This window comes from Zonotrichia leucophrys, chromosome 3, assembly GCF_028769735.1.
Source record: "Zonotrichia leucophrys gambelii isolate GWCS_2022_RI chromosome 3, RI_Zleu_2.0, whole genome shotgun sequence".
NCBI classification, from domain to species: domain Eukaryota; kingdom Metazoa; phylum Chordata; class Aves; order Passeriformes; family Passerellidae; genus Zonotrichia; species Zonotrichia leucophrys.
In genome coordinates, this window is record NC_088172.1 from 93,084,986 (window position 1) to 93,090,985 (window position 6,000).

At 45.3% G+C, this 6,000-nt stretch overlaps 1 protein-coding gene across 2 annotated transcripts in view; it reads right to left on the reverse strand.

The window, feature by feature from the left end:
- LCLAT1 (lysocardiolipin acyltransferase 1) overlaps positions 1-1,724 on the reverse strand; it is a 112,184-nt gene extending 110,460 nt beyond the window's left edge. The window contains exons 1-2 of one of the 2 annotated variants that reach the window (XM_064709325.1): positions 1,589-1,724; positions 1,363-1,456 (exon numbers count right to left, since the gene is read on the reverse strand). The gene's annotated coding sequence lies outside the window, so the exon portion shown is untranslated. The remainder of the gene's footprint in view (positions 1-1,362; positions 1,457-1,588) is intronic. The other variant, XM_064709326.1, reaches the window with a different exon arrangement.
- Between the last annotated feature and the right edge of the window lie 4,276 nt (positions 1,725-6,000).

Consider the following 6,000-nt stretch of genomic DNA (forward strand, 5'->3'; position numbering starts at 1 on the left):
AGTGAATGGAGAAAAAAACCCTTGGAAGATGAGAAAGTTCCTTCACAGGCTTATACTCTCTTCAGTCTTACCACATATTCCCTACACATGGCTGACTTTTCTTTTTTTAAAACTGAAACTTTTCAGAAGTTTGAGGTGTAGTTCTGATTTTCTGAATGACCACTTTGAGATTTGGTTTCTCGAGGTACAGTTTCACATTATGGTTGACCCACAGCTGGGTTACATTAGCACAGAGGGAGAAACAGCTTTCATTCATATCAGAGCAAGCACTCACTGGAATAACTTCCATCCCCATAAAACTCTTAGATCAACTGTCCCTGAAGTCATCCAACCACTAAATCCACTACAAAGAGAGCAACAAGAACCCATGGCCAGCCGTGGAAAGGAGTGAGACCACACTCTTCAGCTGCAAGCCCACACACTGACCAAACTGAATTCACACTGGTAAGGGCTACCTTGACGTGCTGAGGTACAGCTTCCACTGCAGCTCTGCATTCAGACTATAAGCTAGTACTGTAAAACATCATTGCAAAGTTAAACAACTCATTTTAGATTTCTGTGTTCAATTTAAGACATATTTTGGCTTTTTTTTTTTTTTAATCCTAGTTTCCCCATTTGTCAAGTAAGACGCAGGATGGAGGGGGACCCATCTATTAATCTCTGTTTTACAGTGTTAGAATAAGCTCATGCTTGAGAAACATTAGAAGGTTACCATACTATCTACAACTGAAATGTCCAAAAGCAGTGGCTGGGCTGTTGGACAGAACACCCAGCTGCTATGAACTAAGTGAATTATGATGATATTTTTAATCAGTAAGTAAAATACACTACCCATTAGTGTAGCCCACTCCACACACGAACAAAAGTAGAGATTAAAGAAGCCCAGTGACCAAGACCTGCATTGCAATGAATACACACAAGCACCAGTGTGAAGCTGGACGCTCAGTTTAGAACTCCACCGTTTATTTTTAGTGTGCAGCTCTTTGCAGCCACAGCTATGTGCTGAACAGCCCGGTTGTGCAAAGCCTTGTTGCAGCACTCGCCCTGCATTCCCTGCACAAGAGTCCATTCAGGTCAAAGTTTAGCTTTGCCAGAGGGCACATCCAGCCCAGGCGGCAGCACGCACGCCAATACTAACGGGAAAAGTGACAACAGGCACAAGAACCAAGGAAAACCACCCAGTTACAGCTGGAAAAAAACCTGACTGGCTTCTGTGTATGTACAAGCCAAAACAAGACACTCAGTTTGTTCCCCAAATGGAAAGACGCTAAGGATGAGATTATAACAACAGGCCTCCGGTTATTTATTCCTCCAGGTGCAACAAAAGCAGCAGCACTGAAACCGAGCTTTCGGGTACCGTACATGTCTCACACACACGGAACGCCTCCGCAGACAAGCTCAAGCGCTCTCCTCCATCGCCGCGGCTCCCGGCCGTCCTACAGCGTGGCGACCATGCCTGGGGACAAACAGGAGGCGGCTGAGAGAGCCCGGCGGGCGACAACCACCCGGCGAGACCAGGGGAGCTGCGGAGCTAAGGAACCTCGAAACCCCGGCGGCCCGGCCTCCCCTCCGCCCGCCCCTCCCTCACCTGGGACAGGGCAGCGCCGCGGCGGGAGGAGCCCAGGGAGCCGCCGCGGCGGGAGGAGCTCACGGAGCCGCCGCGCCGCCGCCGACGCCCGTGGGCGCCAGGGCCGCCGCCATCTTCCCGCGGCCTCTGACCCCGCTCACTTCCGGTCACGGCGGTCACGCCGTTGCCATGGCAGCGCTGGCGGCCGGGCCCCCTTAAAGGGACCGCGCGGACGGGGCTCGGGGCCTGCGGAGGGAAAACGGGCGGCTCGATGCGGGCATGAGCCCCAAAGGGACAGCGGCCCGTCCGCCCCTCAGCGCGGCAGCGAGGGGAAACCCGTACTCCTCTTTAACTCCAGAATTCGTCATAAAATAGCCTGTGCGGTGGGAGAGTAGTGGAAAACGACCGTGGCGTGTTTTCCACTGCTGTGAGGAGATGGTTTAACTTAACTTTCCCCTTAACCTTCCCCGAAACAAGCCGTATTTTCAGTTTTTATTACACCGCCCTTTGCCTCCGCTCACTGTTGATGGAGTTAACCTCTTTATACTCTTTCCACATGTATGTTTTTATAAGGTAAACAAAGCTTATGAAACCCCCAGTCTGACAAGGGAAACTCCAGGAGGTTTTAAATAAAGTTTTATGTTTGTGTGAAACCAAAGTGAGTCCGTGCCCGGCTGACAAGAGCTGCTGGATGGGGACCAGAGCAACCTGGGCTCTCTCTCTGATTCCACATCAATTCCATGTCTATAGATGAACACGTTCCTGTGCAAAACTCCTGCAAAGTACAAAACCTGATCCCATATCCACTTAGGGATATATCCCCCATAGCTGTTCCCCCTCTGAGATCCTTCTTTCCCACTGCAGCTAGCTTTGAGGACAACATTGTCTCTTCCAATGATCCAGTGAGAATTAGTTGCCTTAAAGAGTACCTGTATGGGCTTGGGAATCAGTCATCAATTTGGTCAATACTTGAAATTAAAAAAAAAAAAAAATAGGGAATGAGCCTTTGGGGAATCTCTTCCTAAAAGTCAAAAATGTTGGAAATTCTGCTGTCATTGCTTTTTGAGGGATTTGTTCATTCAGTCTGGAGAAGTAGGAGCTAAGGGGGCACTTAGCTGTTGTCTGCAACTGGTGGAAAGTAATTGAGAAATTACTACCAGACTCTTCTCCAAGGTGCACAGCAAGCAAATAGAGGCACTGGTCCCACGATGCAGCAGGAGAAATCCCAATTAGTTAACAGAAAGAATTTCTTCAAAGTTAGAGCAGTGAAGCACTGGAATGGGCTTCCCTAAACCTTGTGCAATCTCAAACCCAGAATGGACCGGGTCTTATGTAAAATTAAGAATAGCATCCCAAATACTTCGAAATGCTTTAGCTGAAGAGACAAAGCCAGCTCTGTGTTGGAGCGCTCTGCCTCTTGTGTCGGGAGGCTCTTTGTTGTGTGATTCATCTCGGCTGACTTGTGCTAACCAGGAAACAGGCATTTAGTCAGACTTAGTCACCAAGACTCCCTCCTTTAGGCAGCTCTAAAAAGTGACCCATTCTGTCCCAAACTGGATGTCTAAAACAGCCCAGCACATGGGGAGCTGAAATAGCTCACCTTGAGGTCACTCTGGCTGATGACATAGTTAAAGCCAGGTGAAATGAATCCTTGCTGGTGCCTCAAGGACAAGAGCAAGTCAAGCTGCTGGATTTTAATTAGCAACAACTTAGCATGAAAGACATATCATCAGCAGAATGTCCCCAAGGGTAGCATGTGCCGTGGGCTGTCAGCCATAGACTTGTGGCCGGGCTCCTGGGCAGCCTCAAAACTTCAAACAGAAGTTTGAAGTTGGCATCTGCAACAGATAGTTTGCATCTGCAATATCTGCAAAAATTCCTGGTGCAACCCTGTAATGCTAAATGGAAAGCTGCCCCCAAATTTTTATACTGCTGTAGTGTAGGAAGGTGAGAGGGGTGAAACTGCAGTCATGTCTACATGTGACTTTTGGTATTTGTACCAAAGGGCAGTCATGGCTCTTTTGATAAACTGGGCAAAAATGCGTATGGCTAATTGCCTCTTGGGTTGAAGGTCTCTGCATGGAAGAAATACATGCTAAAATGGGTTAATATAATACTGAGAAAGATTTTCTAAGTAGCTAATAAGGAGCTTTGGCACTCCATGCACCAAAATGTAGACCAGAATCTTACAGCAGCCCACTCTCTGCCACTTCCAGGGTGACCCTGGATAAATCATCTCACTCTCCTATCAGCATAGTAAGAATAATGACATTTTCTTCTTGCTCAGAGTGCTGTCAGGAGATGATAACCAAAGTTTGTAAGTTGCTTAGAAAATGCTAACACCTCACTATATAAATTTTTGGTTAAGATATTTTACTTAAATCTGTGGAGAAAATAAATTGGTAAGACAAACAATAATGAGTAATGGTGTTCCTGTTTTCCTTAAGAACCCCAGAGCACTTTTGTACCATTTGGAAATAAATCTCTGACTATCACATTGACATGCAGGCAGCTGAAGAAGGACATGGCATCTTTTCAAGCATTCACCCTAGCACTCTAGCAGAAAATACAAAGGCAAATTTAATTTTCAGTTGCGACTACACAGGCAAAGCAGATAAGCACCTTGTGCTTTACACACAGACGCTGAAAGCTGAACTTGTGTGAAGTGAGTTAGTGTAGGCATTTTGTTAGAAAGCAAAACGTCTGCTCAAGAAAAATATAGGCATTCATAATGCCCCTACAGTTTTTGTGAAAGTGGAAAGTACAATTTCTACAGCCAAAGACAACAGTGAGGGGAAGAAAAGAATGTTCAGTATTCAGCAAAAAGGAAGAATCCGGCTGACTGGAAATGTATGTGCATTTCAGAAGGCTTTGTTAAAATAATATTAAGGTACTGGCTTTATGTCCACAAACATAATGCCATTTGATGCCGAAGTCAAGCTTTCCACGTGTTTGAAATAAAACAATATAGATTTAATTTAGCCACAAAACAATTCCTGTGGGGAGAGCTGGAAGCAGCCAGGCCTGATTCCCAACAGCCATGCTTCCCTGTGCCACTCAACCCATCTCCATCCCCACTGCATTAATTTTGTCTCCTTCCCACTCCATGGACAGCATCCTTGCAAAGCAAGAAGAGTAGGTGCAGGTGGGCCAGCAAGTACCAGCTGCCAAGAGAAACAATAATGTTTGCTCAGTCAGGGCATGAATTTAGTTCTCACTCCTCTATCATAATGTCTGTATTAACAGATCTTGTAAGAGCATGATTGTTTCTGAGAATTCTGCCTTTCTGCCCTTCCATCAAATTTGAGCAAAATTCATCAAGAAGGTTCAAAAGCTCTTGGAAAGGGACTTGCAGCCAGACTGAAAAGCAGCATGGCCACATAAGGAAAGTTCATGTGAAAAAACAGATTGAAAACTAGAAAGTTGCCCACAGTGGGGGGAAAAAAACTCACAAAAATTAAAATCCTTTTGCAAAGGGGTGAAATTGAAAATGATTGAGTCTTTCAAGTCGTATTAGCACCTGAGAAATAGAAAGGGAAAACAGAAAATGACACAAGCTACTATCCGTTCACTGCCAGGACCTGGAAACATAGGCATGAAGAATGTAAGGTCTTCATAGGAACACAAGAGAAAGGAATTTTAATTTTTTTTTTAATAGCTGGGGTTAGCTTTACAAAACATTTTTTGCCTATATGCTTTGTAGCAGGACCCCTCCATTCATCTTGTGTTAGCTCAGTTGGATGACAAGTGGCATCATGGAGCTCATAACAAGTCTCCAAGAGGGGACACAGAGAGGAGGGAAATAATTTGAAACCAGTGTTACTAACAAGAGCAGTATGCCTAAAACATTTGGGGTTTTAATCACTATTGCTTAGCTCCGTGTTTTATTTGCAGACTGAGTCCCCTTGGGGCCCATATCTGAGCTGAGGGAATGATAGACCATGTGGCACTCAAAGGGAAGAAAAGATAAACAGTATGGAAAATATCATTAGGCAGCCAGTCACGCCTCTCTATAACTGCCAAAGAACAGCAGAAAGATAACTCATGTTCTCCTGTTCCTTGGAAAAGCCTCAGTCACTTGAATAAAGAGACTTTCTAGGAGCTCTTGTTGAGAAATGGCCTGGGCTGTGCTTGCACCAATTGGTTTTCAAATTGAGATTCACAAGCTACTTATGGATCTGTGGTTTACATGGCTATTTCCACTTCCTGAATCTCATCAGTATGTGTTAATTGCTTTCCTAATGGTCCTATGCCGTGTAAACAGTTGCAAAATTAGCCCCAGAGATGGTATTAAATGATAAATTCAAGGAATGGAAGAAGAGGAAGAGGAAAGGATTGCATGAGAGAAAGTGAAAGATGAGAAGGAGCTATTAAATGCCTGAGGTGGGAGGTCATGAGGTGCATTCCCCAAAGCCCAGTGCAGATGTGATCCT